Genomic DNA, 14588 nt, shown 5'->3' with positions numbered 1-14588 from the left:
GCCAACTGTTTTGTTAACTTAAAATTATTGTTCTGACCTGTAGGGGAAACATATTGAAAATTCTGGCTGCCTAATAGCAGCCCGAAAAAAAGGAAAACAAACAAAAATCTACTCCAATGAATTCCTATAGCTTACAATGGCTCTGGACTTCGAGAATATGAGTTCAAATTCTGCCTCTTACACTTGCTATCCATGTAACTTTGGGCAAATAACTTAACCTCTTTATGCCTCCATTTCCTCATCTGTAAAATGAAAGTTGTACTTGATAGCATCTGAGATCCTTACTAGAGATATATAGTACTAGGGAATCCAAGATGGAATTATCCTGGACAAGTCCCCATAATATTGCACCAACTTGCAGAGTGGATCTCCCAATAATGGTATTGGTTTCAAAGTTCTATGTGGGGTTTTATCCATTCTAAACCATAGTTTATAAGCTAGTCCAAGTCCTTTTTTTTTTGCAGTAGCTTGCTAATCTACTTCCCAGACATCTCTAGTCATACCATATCATCTGCATTTGACTCCCCCCAGGCCTTTGTCTCCTCTTTGTCTTCATTTGAGAATGGATTTCATTCATGGAGCCACCTTGGGTTGTGATGAGTCAGTTTTGCTCTTATTTTGCTTGGTTTCAAGACTCCACCACAATTTCAGAACGTCTCTATTTCTGTGCTTGACTCCATTCAGTTCATTGTCTTCTTTTGCACCTGAGAATAGATTCTGCCCATGGAGCCATCTTGGACTTAGAGGAGTCATCTTCAACCTTGTTTCGTTCAGTTCTAGACCTCCACCACAACTCCATCTATTCCGTACCATATAGCTTATTCCAGCTCCTTGCAGTTCTCCTTTATGTGTTAGAATGAGAACGGGGATTTATCTGCTTTCTTCTTATTTGTATGCTAGCACTTAGAACGCTTTCTGACACATACTAAATGATTAATAATATCCTTTCATCTATCTATCTATCTATCTATCTATCTATCTATCTATCTATCTGTCTGTCTGTCTGTCTGTCTATCCATCTATGATATAGCTATGAATGACCTTTCTTTTGCACCCCCAAATTCCAACACACTATGTCAATTAGAATCAGAATACTAGTTCTAACACACAGGTCTGATTCGGTCACTTCTATGTTAAAAAATCCTCTATGGTTTACCATAGAACAAAATATGTTTTCCCTGCTTTGTATTAAAAACTAAAATTTAATGCTGCATTGGATAGAGCACTGGGCCTGAAGTCAGGAAGACTTGAGTTCATATCCTGCCTCAGATATTTACTGGCTGTGTGAACCTGGTCAAGTCACTTAACACTGTTTGCCTCAGTTTCCTCATCTGTAAAATGAGCTGGAGAAGAAAAAGGCAACCCACTCCAGTATCTTTGTCAAGGAAACACAAAATGCGGTCATGAAGAGTCTAACAAAATTAAAAAGATGGAACAACAACACCATTTAGTGCCACACTATCTTTTCAACTTTATTTCACATTGTTTTTTTTTTCTACACGTGTATTCTAAATTTCATCCATCTCAAACTTTCTTGCCTTCGCCTTTGTTCATATCATTCCCTTCCCCAGAGTCTTTTTTATCCTTCCTGTTGAAATCTTAAACACTCTTTAAGACAGTTCAAATGCAACCTCTTTCACATAACTTTTTTTGATTTCTCTGAGTTGTTAATCTTTTTGCTTTGGACTTCACAACATACTTTGTACTTCTCAAGTTCCATTCTATATGAGAGTTGTGTATTTATTGTATTCCCCTTACTAGATTGTAAGCTCCTTAATAGTGTCTTATTTACTTTTGCTTCAGCCACATAGATTAGCAGAGTGCTCTGAAAATAAGACTTACTGAATGCTTGTTAAATAGAACAGAATCTTATATAAACAAATGTAATCAACTAGATTTTTAACTTTAGTTGTTTGTACCCTCCACACATTACGTCACAGTGAAGAGATAAGCCCACATCAAGTGAGGAAAATAATGTGTAGTGACATGATATTTTACATCTATCTAAATAATGCCATTTGACTGTCTTGTGAGTCAGGCAGATGCTGTTCACTTGGAGATGCCTTTGGGTCTTTCACATGATATGGCTATTCTTAGGTCTGAGCAATTCTGATAACCATGGTAGTCATTTTCAAATCTACATGCTGTACTCATAAGGGAGAAAACACATTAACAGCCAAATTTGGTAGTCTATCTTAATACTTTCTTTAAATGGTCTGTGAATTCTTTCTAAATCTTACTAATAACTTAGAGAAAATAGAATGTAAAAGAGATGGTTCAGAACAGCACTCTTGGCCATTACACTGGTAAGTAGTGTCAGGGAATCGGAGCATGTGAAACCTTTCATAATCATTTTAATGCAATTTGAGGGTATTAAACTAAATAGTCCCTAAATCTCTTATAATTTTGATGTGCTGTTTTTCAGGGTTCTATATATATCATCTTCCTTTTTTTTTGCTTCCATTACTCCCCAGAGACCCTACTCAGGCTCCTGAATTCAAGTTCCTCTACATTGGGTCAGCTCATCTCCCACCTGAAAATTTCTCTTTTTTGATAATGATATTGTTAATTTGGACTTTGTAGCATAGTAAATCAAAATCAGTTAAATTAAATTGAGACAAACATAATAATACTTATCTGTAGTAGTCTGTAACATAAAATGAAGCAATCTCCAATGGCTAGTCTTTTCCTCCCCTTAACTCTGGCTCTGGTTTTCCAAGTTCTAGGGTTCTGTGGGTCCAGAGGCCCCCTGCCAACCTACTACAACTTTCAGACTAGGGCAAATGGATGAAATAGGGGCATGGCTTATTCGTTATCACAAGAACATGAGTAGGACCTTGAACTAGAGACCACTGTTGTTCCATATGGGACTGTTACTCCTCTGCAAGTGGTTAAACTTGCCCAGGGTCTGCAAGAGCTTGAACTATATTAATTCCACAAGATCACATTTTATCTTGGCAGAAGAATATAAGAAGTCCCAAAGTCTATTTACCCCCTTCAGAATGGGGCACATCATTAAAATTTCCTTCTCCCTTTCTTCTTCCGTCTCTCTTTTCCTACCTTTTTCTGAGTATTCATTTGAAAAATCCCAAAGCTTCATCTGTAAACATACATTTTAAGCATTTATTATGACATAATAGAGTTATGGGTAATTATTCTGAACAACAGTATGTAGAACATTATGCACTATATAATTGCATTCAGCAATCACAAACACATATGGGACAGAATGCATAACACACAAATCATGCACAACATATAAAAATTATACATTATGTGCACTCTAATAATGAAAACTATCTGGCTACATACCTGTTATACCTTGAGCATCATAAGTAAATTTGGTAGCTGACTGAATAGTTCTTCAAAAAATATGAAATCTTATGTTATTATACAGCATATCTGTCAGCAATACAGTGATATAAAAGTACAAATGGTGCCCTCTTGAAATCCTGAGCACTTAAAAGTTTTTCTTCAATTAATATTCTCATTCATTCTTAATAACAGCAGCAGCGATAGCAATCATACTATATTTCAGTGCATTGAAATACTATTTTATTTTTAGCAAAAGATGATGCAGTGTATTTTCCTCCTTCCTCTTTGACTATGCGGTTCAGTGACTGAATTTTAATTCAGAGCAACATCATTGTACAGCAATAAATTATGCTGAAATAAATGGAGCATATCAGAGCATAGATATCCTTTGCTATTTTCTTTTCTTTTATTAAGCTGTGCCTCCTGCTACTCCCCTACCACCCCACAGAGTAAGTTAAAAAATAAATAAAGCTCTTACATGGCTGCATAGTCCAGCAAAATAAATTTGCACATTGTTCATATCTGAAAATGTATATGTCATTTTGCATCTTCAGTTCATCTCTTCTCTCTTAGGAGAGGTATGTTTCATCCTCATTCCTTTAGACTCATGGTTTATCATTGTTTTGATTAGAATCCTCAAGTACTTAAAACTTCTTTCTCTTAAGTGTTACTATATATATATATATATATATATATGCATATGTGCATATATATATTATTCTTCCAGTTCTGCTCATTTCACTCTACATCAGTTCATAGAGACTTTCCTATGAAGTTTACTCTGAAACTGGCCATTTCAAAATTTCTTACAGCACAATAATATCCCATTGCATTCATATCGCACAATTTCCTTAGCCGTTCCTCAGTAGGATGATAACCCCTAAGAGCTGATATATATATATATACGTTTATCCTTTTCCTTTTTTTAAATTTTTTTGTGTGTAATATATGGAGTGATATAGCCATGTTAAAAATTATACACATTTTAATAATTTTGTGGGCATAGTTCCAAATTGCTTTCCAGAATGGTTAAACCAATTCACATGTCCATCAATAGTGCACTAATGTACCTATTTTCCCATAGTTCCTCTAATATTTTTAATTTCCTCTTTTGTTATCTTTGTCAACCTGATGTGCATGAGGTAGAACCTCAAGTTGCTTTAAGTTATATTTCAATATTTATTTTTGATTTAGAGAATTTTTAGATGGTTGTTATTAACTAGGATTTGTTACCTTGATAAATTCCTGTTAGAATCTGTTAAGCATTTATCTACTAGGGAATGACTCTTAGTTTTATAAATTTGAATAAATACCTTACATATTTTCATTATAAAACCTCTATCAGGGAAATGGTAGGAAAGATTTTCACATTTATTCATTTTCCTTCCAATTTTTGCTATGTTAGATTCGTTTATGCAAAAATGTTTAATGTTATAATAGTTAAAATTATCCATTTTATCCTTTGAGATTTTCTCTATTTCTGGTCTAGCATGAACTATTTACCTATCTGTGGATCTGAAAATTAATTTCTTCCTTGTTTCTCTAATTTGTTATGATGTAACCTTTTATGTCTAGGTCATATATCCATTTGGAGCTTAGCTTGGAGTATCATGTGAGGTGTTAGTCTATACCTAATTTCTGCCAGAGTTTTGTCCATTTTTCCCAACAGCTTTTGTCAAGGAATGACTCCTTTCGCTAGTAATTGGTATCTCTGGGTCTTCTTATTGAATTTCTTTGTCGTGTATTACATTCTTCAAGCCCCTGAGAATCACCAAGATTGAATTTCTCTGGATCTGTCCATGAGGTAGAGGGTTCAGTGTTCCTTTGATGCTCTTGACCCTACTGGACACTATATTGTATACTTTTACATAGATGTCATTGATTATCAGGGTGTTCAGCTATTAAGCTATGGCTTCCTGTCAGTTGTATTTTGCTAATACTTTGAAGAGGCTACAGCTGATCCTATTCAACAAGGATGCATCAGCAATGCCCACCAGTTCTGTACAAATCAGGGCTGAAAGTATACCTTCTTATTGATCCCTATGCTTATAAAAAGAACTTCAATTTCATAGTCATAAAACCCTAATATAAGAAGTCATCAGTCAATACACAAAAACATGGGATGCATGGGGTTAAGGACAGGCGGTAGACTTGTGACTTTGTTGGTTTAGGGAGCCCCTGGTAAGGAACTTCCTCTACCATGGCCTGCAATTTATAGTCTTAGAAAGTTGTATAGATTACTTAGAAATTGTGACTTAATCAGGCTCAGACAACTAGTATGTATCAGAGGTTTGACTGCAAGGACAGAGACCTACATATTTTCATATTTTCTTTCTCTAACTCTCTCTCTCACCTCAATTGTTTTCCAAAAAATGACTAGAATAGTCACTTAGGGTCTATTGCTTAGCACGTTGAACAGTCTACATTTTCACTGTTACTGCTGTATGAGATGCTGTAAATATAAGTGGAAAGGATCCAAGGAAGGTTGTTGGTTGGGTATGGCTTAAATTTTTTGGGATCTGGGCTGTTCCCTATCACATCTCTATTTCACAGTTCTGGTTTGGTGAAATTCAGCTTTTTTTTGAGGCAAAGTGAAGTGACTTGCCCAGGGTCACTAGTGTCAACTGTCTGAGGCCAGATTTGAATGCAGTTCCTTCTGACTCCAGGGTCAGTGCTCTATCCACTGCACTACCTAGCTACCCCAAAATTCAGCTTTAGAGAAACTAGTATCTAATTCTCCTTTGAAGTAATCTCAGTAGTACATGATCATCTAATTCATATATATTACATTAGACATATCATAAATATAATTGTATTATATATAATAAACATATATATTACATATAAATGCACAACTACATCTATGGGTCTGCTTTTTTTGAAATGAGATACTTTAACTTTAGGTTTAACCCATCTCTGTTGCATTTCTCACCAGAGTTTTGAGCTTAGGTGACTTGGAATGGTCACTTTGTTTGCCTCAGTGGCCAATGTATGAGAAAATATCTAAGATTTAGCCAAGATAGGTTTTTCTCATCAGAGATTTGTCTATTTATATTTTCTGGAAGAATTTCACTGTCCAAAGTAATTATATCCAACCTAATCTCTTTTTAGTTCAAGTATTCCCATAGGTTTGTGCCATACTCCAACCCTCTGCTCATCTAGGTCAGTCTAATACTATAAATTTGTTCTGACACTTACCATCATCAATCTTTGAAACAACCTTTTCCACACACAGATAAAAATTCACAGCACTCTTCTCTCTTAAAGGTATGCTTAAAGGTATTGGTAGACTAGACTTAAGACTGCTATTCAGCCTCTGCTTTATCAAGAGCAGACTTTGCAAGTATTTCAATGGTGTGATCTTGGCCTGTTGCATTTTCAGGGCATGTATAAGAATGATTGAAGTTCCTTGGAGGCTTCCCATTCCCCTCTTTCATTTCTCTATATCGGTCCTCTGCCAATGACTTACTACATCAGTGATGTGTCCTAGAACTCAAATGAATCTTTAGACACAGAAGTTCCCTGGAAAAGTATTTGAACATTTCAGAGTTGCTCCTTTATACTTTCAGTGGTAAATCTACTTTCCATTTCCAGCTGATGCTACCAGTGTAGATATTGTCTTCCTTCCTAGCAAGTACCTCTAGTGCAAACTTCTCTTTCTAGGAATACTTTACTGGAGATGTCAAACTGTCAGGCAAAACTCTCCAGTGTAGTTGGAACCAGATAACTGGGAAACGTTTAACAAGATAAATAAAAATACAATACAACATAGATAATGTTGGTTTGTGATTTTCTATGTCAACATACAGCCTGTAGGGATGTGTTTCTACTTGAGTTGGACATCACTGCTTTCAACTTTCATGCCAACTTGGTATCCTTAATAAGGTGTTTGGTAATTAATTTTCAGATTTTTATTCAAATTTTCTCTCTTTGGGGATGTTGGAACATACTATTTCATCAAGCAACTGATAGTGTACAGACACTGTTCTCTATTCTTTTTGAGTATGGTAGAAAGTACATGAGATATTATATAATATTTAAAAATAATTTCATCACAGTATTTCATCAGTACCTCTAAAATTAATGGGCCTTATTAAGTTTTCAAACCCCTTTAGTTCATACCTAACTTTTTAATATTTGTCTTACCATGTGATTATTTTAGCCCAATCTCAACCACAATGTACCACAATAATGCAAAAGTTAACAATAATAACTACTGCAATAGCATACAAAATACTGTAGACACCAAATTTTCATTTTATATACCATAGAATTAGAGATTTAGTGAAAAATTACCTGGACTGGTCAGGAGGGGTTTCAGTGGAAAAACAAAACAAAACAAAACCAAAAATGCTTTCAACTATAGTCTAAAGAAGATTAAAAAATCTTCAGGAGTTCAGTTTGATGAAGAAATCAAACAAGGCTGCAAAAAAGTTCTTTTGTCTCTGTTATTTCCTAGAGGCTCTAAGATCTGAGATACTCTACATTGGCCCAGCCCTCATCCAAACAGGAAATTCCTTTTGCTATTAACAAATTACTTTGACTTTAATAATAAAGGAAAAGAATCAATTTAGTCAGAGAAAGTATGGCAGTATCAAGCAATAAAAGGAAGCACAGCCATATTCCAAGGTGAAGGTCCTCCTCTCTTGTTTCCTACCTCTGACATTCAATAGTCTAAGGCGTTGACAATCCAAAATCCACCAGTTAAGCTACTGTCTCAAGATTACTTTCAATCTAGGGGCAATGGATGAGGCAGGTATGGAAGGAATAGCATAAGTATTTATATAGCACCTACTATGTGCTAGGCACTGTGATAAGTGCTTTTTGCAAATATTATTTCATTTGATCTTCACCACAGCCCTGAGGGGTAGATGCTATTACATTTGAGTGAACTGAAGCAAACAGAAGTTAAGTTACAGGTCCAGGGTCACACAGCTAGCAACTATCTGAGGTCAGATTTGAACTCGTCTTCCTAATTTCAGGCTCGGGTTTTATCCATTGTGCCACCAGCTGCCTCTATAGTACTTTCTCATCTCTATTGGGACACAGTTGGCTTCATGATCTGGAGGCTGCTGCTGATCTATGTTCCCATGAATAAGGTAGGCTTTGCCAAAGGTCTGGAAAAGCTCAAATCATATCAACTCTACAAGCTAGACATCTTTCTTTAAAACTGATTTTTCTTAAAAACAACAACAAACTTTTAAACACTGCTAGTTAAGAGGGAGTGAGTCTTCACATTTTCCTTCCTTGATTCCTTTCCTACTTTTCTACTTCCTCCCTTCCTCTTCACTTTCTTTATCCCTCTCCACTCTCTTCCTTTCCTTTCCTCTCTTCTACTCCTCATTGCTTCCTTTCCTCCCCTCCTGTCTTCTCTCCTCCCTTCCCTTTTCTCATTTTCCCTCCCTTCATCTCTTCTCAGGTTTATTTTAGAAATGGCCTGCCATTATATACTTATTCACACAGAGTTCCTGCTTCCTCAACAGGAGGCCGAGAGGACAAATGAAGTCATATCAATATGTCAAGGAACTGGTAAGGTATATGAACCGCTTTCTTTATGTCTAATTTTTCTTTAGAAAACTGAAGGCCCATAAGAACCTTTGTGAAATTAATTGAAGTAGAGGAAAAAGCCAAAAGACCTCACCATGGTTAATATCAGTAAAAACTCCACTAAATATTAGGGGCAGCTAGGTGGCACAATGGATAGAGAACTGGGCTTGGAGTTATGAAGACCTGAGTTTAAATCTGGCCTCAGATACTTATTAACTTTGTGACCCTGGTTAAGTCACTCAACCCTGTTTGCTTCAGTTTTTTCATCTACAAAATGAGCTGGAGAAGGAAATGACAAAGCACTCTAATATCTTTGCCAAGAAAACCCCAAATGGGGTCACAAAGAGTCAGACATGAATGAAACAACTTAACAACAACAACAAACCACTAAATATTATAGATTAGTCCAGTGATCCTTGGATTGACTACTCTTGAAAATGAAACATTTAAATAATATCAAAGATGGTTTAAAAATAAAACAATATTATAATTAACAGAGGCTCAATTGGCTGGGGATGGTAAAGATGCAAAAGAGCAGAGGTTCTGTGCCCTTTTTTACTGCATCAAGAACAAAGACATTGGGTATTGTCAACACAAGCCACAGACATCAGCATTTCCCTATGTTTTTGTGGCAAGGAGCAAATTAATTTCTCAGCCCTAAAATGTACAGTTTAGGAGTGAGGGCATGGAATTAAAAAGTCACCCCACTCACCTCCATTCATTCCTTCTTCTTTCTTTTTTTCCTGTTCCTTCCCTTTCTCCATCTTCTTCTGCTTCTCTTTCTATCCATTTTCTTCTCCTTGCTCTTCTTCTCTCCCTCTGACCTTCTCCTCTTCTCTCCTTTTTTCTTCCATATCCTTCCTCTCTCTTAATTTTCTCTGTTATCCCTCTTCTAACCATTGAGAAAAATGGGAATATTTTCAGATAAAGCTGAGAGGGCCAGGGAACTCTGGCTTTCCTCTCTTGCTAAGGTGTCCTTAAGCCTGGCCAAATGGATTCCTTTTCTGGCAGAGAATGAAGCTTTACTACCAAGTAAATGCTACTGTATCTTGCCAGTGCTGGATGACCTGGTCCCTTGATCCTGCTATCGAGGCTAACAAGATTTATAGTTATTTTCATTTATAGGAAAGTTGAAAGTTTCAAAGTTGAGTGGTATGTGCTTGCTATGATACTATTGTTGATGGGACAGTGAACTAACTGACTTGGAAGTGCATTTTACTAGTGAAAATCGAAACCTATCTATGCCTTCTCATTCTGAGAGATACCAGTCCATGACTTCCCACAAATCCTTCCCAAGGGGTATCTCTAAAATTCCAAGTGCTGTCTTCTAGAAATACAGCTTCATAGGACTTTAGAAATAGTTTTATGCATTTCCTTCATTTGACAGATGAGGAAACCGAAGCACAGAGGCTAGGTAATCAAGTTCATACAGCTAATGAGGAGAGCCAGGCAGAAATATAACTTGAACAGGGCACATCACTTTCAGGGGTTTAGTAGCTTAAAATCAATTGAGATTAGGGCCCAGTTAGTAGAAATAATTGGTTTAAATTTGAATTAGAAGCTACCAGGGGGCAGCTTCCTTTCCCATACTCCCCTTAGTAATTATACCCCAGGTGAACCCTTCCCCAGACTAGCCCCACCCTCTGTCCATACCCACCACCTCTGGCAACTTCCCTATTATTAGTTTTGTGATATCCCAGGGCTTCTGTCATACCCTGCCTTCAATTCATTTCATATCATTATCTTCACATAAAATTCTAACTTTTCTTCAGGGTTCAACTTCCATGCCATTTCTTGTCCCCTATACATCAAAATCTCTTTAGTTGTTACTAATTTCTCCCTCCTAAAATTCTATTTTATTTATTTTTTGCCATTCCCTAATTGGCAAGCATCACTTTATTATATATTTAAAAGGAATAGCAAGTTGTACATAATAGATTTGCAGCTTTCATGTGCAATCATCTTTTTTTTCCTATTACACTATGTTATGGAAATTCTTGTTTTATTTCTTAAGTTCAGAATAAAATAAATAAAAAAATTTTAAAAATGGGGATCAGATGGGGGAAGCCTTTATCTCTTCCCCACTGAAAATTCATAAAACACAGTGGTATCACAGGAGCCCATAAACAGATACAGACCCATTAGACTTTCTCTCAGAAGGTAAGCACATTTGGGGAGGGGGTTGCTGTTGGATAAGCCACCTCCATCCCATGGACCCATACTGTCTGAATCACTTAGGCCTGTTGTGGCAGGTTTTATAAGATCCAGACCTTGCTTGCCCCCCACCCATGGGGTTTACGTACTCTTTCGGCTGCAGGATGATTGATCCTCTGTGAGCATGTCCCTTCCTTCTCAGGAACTCTCAGATTTGGAATAAAAAGTCCAAGACTCTCTCTACTGTATTAGCTAGTTGGTACAATGAATAGAATGTTGGCCTTGGAGTCAGAGAAGACCTGAATTCAAATCCATCTTGAACACTTAATAGCCATGTGACTCTAGGCAAGTCACTTAACCTCTCAGCCTCAGTTTTTCATCTGTAAGATGGGGATAATAGTGCCTATCTCACAAGGTTGTTATGACAATCTAATGCACTTTGCAAGCTTTGGTGCTGTATATAAATACTAACTATAAAATTATATTTTATTTTTTTGCTTAAATGTTCATTACTCATGTCCTCCTAGCAGAATATGTCTTTTTTTGGGGGGGGGGCACGTGAGGCAGGAGCTGCTTTTTTTTTTGTATTTGTATGCCTAGTACCTAGCACAGTGTCTCACACACAGTGAGTGCTTGAGATGAATTGGAGGGAATACCCCTATCAAATGGATCTATTTTTCAAAAGATAAGTAACACTAGGATCCCATTAGTACAAAATTCCCCAATAAAGCATTGAGTTAATACATCAAAGAAATGTGTTTTTGTAGGCATGTTAACTCCCTTCACCAAAACAGATGGTAACCTATCTACAACTTAATAGATCAAGCTCAGAGAATTGATTGAGACTCACAAAGGTAAAATGATTTTACAGACCTAGTAAGTATCAGAGGCAGTATTTGAAACTCCATCATTCTGACTCCCACTCAAATACTCCATCCATTACAGCACAAATCTTTGAATGAGATTAAAATAATGTTGGGAAAACAGGGTCACCTAAATATCTTAGTTCAAAGCATCTGGTTCCCACATATAGCATATTGTAAAAATTCTGCCTAATAAATTTTTCAGAAGCTACAATACAATGTAAAACTTATGAAAAAGTAGATTGGTATTGAAAAAGTTTCCTAAAAAAAGAGTGAGTTGTACATGTTCTGCTTCTTTACTTTCTTTTGCACACATGGTGATTCCCTTATGACCAAAATGTCCATTCTCCTGCTGGCAGCCTGATGGAATTCCTAGCTTCCTTTCACTCACAGCTCAGGTGCTGTCCTTCCAAATCTTCCAGCAGATAGTGCTATCTCCTTCATGAACTTGGTTTTACTTTGTGTTTACCTGTCTGTGTATATATCCAGCAGGGATTTATTAACTGCCTACTATGTATCAGAACACATATTCTAGTAAGCTAAGAGCAGGAACTATTTTCCTTCGTGTCTTTGTTACCCAAGCACCTAATACAGTGCCTAGCATATGGTAGAAACTTAATAAACATGTGTTAAATATTATAGGGAATTACAGGGAAAATGCTACAATTAAATGTTACAGCTAATATATTACAGTAAAAATCTTACAGCTAAAAATGATTATCTCTACATATAGAATATTAGGAATTATTACCATCCATTCAAAAAATTTCTTCAACCAATAAACAGTACTATTTGATCTATTTAACGAGTTGTTACTTCCCCCAGTGAATCTAGTCAAACTTCCACAAATGTATTTAGTATTTAGTAAATGATTTAAACGCTTATCAAAATAATTTCATTTCAGTTCTACCAATTTAGGTACAAACCAAGAAAGAGTGGTCTCAAGAGGAGTTTTCTGTGCCTTTTACAGCTCTGCTGTCTGGGTCGACAGGAAATCAGGAAACTATTTCCCAGGCTAACAATGAAAGTTAGCCTTGGACCTTTATTTGGCCATTAATCCTAGCATCCCATATGGTGAACTCCAAAGGCACTGTCTTTTTTAGCTACAGTTTGGCACAGTATTTGTTTGCATTGAGATAGGTTGTAAATGTTACATGATTCCGGATTTAGCATCAAGCTGGCTGTCCTGAAAACTCATCTATTTATATCTCTTGGGTACAGCTTTTATCAGGGAATATTTTGCCATCCTGACCACCCTTCCCACGACCTTCATAAGAATCCATCTTTTTTTTTGTAAATTAGAACATCAAGAGGCACAGAGATTTGTGAATTACAGATAACAAACAAATAAAAAAAACCCAAGGAATGGTGTAACTTACATAAATATGACTTGTGGGTGGAGGTGGGTCAGGAACATTATAAGCAGTGTCATGAGCTGGTGGAAGTAAAGTCGGAGATCTGAACTATTAAGCAGCTTTCATTAAATTCTTATGCGTCACTGTGCCAGTGCTACTAATTTTAAACAAAAGCAATGAAGTCTCCTGAGAGCATTCAGTCTAATTTTTTTCCACTGGGTCTTGGTGGTCCCTTTCACCTTTTACCTCAGTGCTGATCATAAGAATGATATCAAGTCAGTGTCTGGAGCATGGGAAAAGTAGGTTTCATGTGAGCCAAAAGCAATACATTTAATATGTGTAATGCTTGGTCTTACTGGATTTAAATAGAACAAAAGCTATCAAATTCTGCCTTTTCTGATAACTAAAACTTTACTAGAAGTGCAAGCTATTCTTATTCAAGATAGGCACTTAAAAGAGCGTGTGGTGTTCCATCCCTTTAACCTCTTCTAGGCTGGTTTAGTCTCTCCTCAGGCATCTATATGCTTTCATGGAGAATTTCAGTGGGGCTTTTGGAAATATCTAAAGCTCTGGCATTTTTCTTTCATCAATGAAACGATAATAGAGCTCTCACAAGGTAGCAAAGCTGTCACAAGTAGCAGAAAATGGAATTTCATGCACTTGTTTGCATTTAGGAAAAGCTACTGAGAGAGAACGCAGAGTTAATGTCTGAGCCAAATTGGGATGGAATGTGACAGATCCCTTGGAGAGGAGGATGTGTGCCCAGGAGTGATAAACAGTTTGCCACGAGGAAGGGTAGAGGGGGATGCCATTTGGGAAGTTCCACTGCATATCTAATTTTGGACAGAAAAAAACAGCTGAGATGCCAGTGGGATTTCAGCACATAGGAAGTGGATGGCTCAGCTCCAAAAGATGTCATAAAATTAAGGTCTGGTGATCAGGCCACAGCCAGCCATAGACAGTGTTTCTACAAAGCAGCTTATTTCGTCTTCCTAGATCACCCATTACTGTAAGGGCATAAACCTGGATTTCTGCACTTGAGTAACCATATTCTATATACCTGGTTATCCTGCCTGACTCTGATACCAGTGCAAAAGCATTGGTTGCCACACCGCTGACTATACGTCTTCTCCATCTTAAAGATTTTACAGTCCAGTTTGGAAGAAGGGAGTCCTTTATCTTAGTATCCAAAATTCCAATTTATAAATATAATCTTTCCATCTTAAATTTCCTTCAGTTTCAGTAACTGAATATTCACATTCTATATTAAAGTAAAGAAGCCTGGATTGCATGACCAGCAAGATGGTAGTGTAGCCATCTCTGCTAATCCACTTTACCTCTTTAACCCTTAAAA

At 36.7% G+C, this 14588-nt stretch overlaps 1 long non-coding RNA gene across 1 annotated transcript in view; it reads right to left on the bottom strand.

Moving 5' to 3' along the window:
* The window catches only part of LOC118851979, a 194752-nt gene extending 181441 nt beyond the window's left edge, over positions 1-13311 (bottom strand). Inside the window, exon 1 of the long non-coding RNA XR_005010513.1 lies at positions 13259-13311. This is a non-coding gene — a long non-coding RNA (uncharacterized LOC118851979). The remainder of the gene's footprint in view (positions 1-13258) is intronic.
* Between the last annotated feature and the right edge of the window lie 1277 nt (positions 13312-14588).

This window comes from Trichosurus vulpecula, chromosome 5 (assembly GCF_011100635.1).
Source record: "Trichosurus vulpecula isolate mTriVul1 chromosome 5, mTriVul1.pri, whole genome shotgun sequence".
Lineage (NCBI taxonomy): Eukaryota > Metazoa > Chordata > Mammalia > Diprotodontia > Phalangeridae > Trichosurus > Trichosurus vulpecula.
Note: the sequence above shows the minus strand (reverse complement) of the source record. Positions and strands in the feature narration are given on the sequence as shown.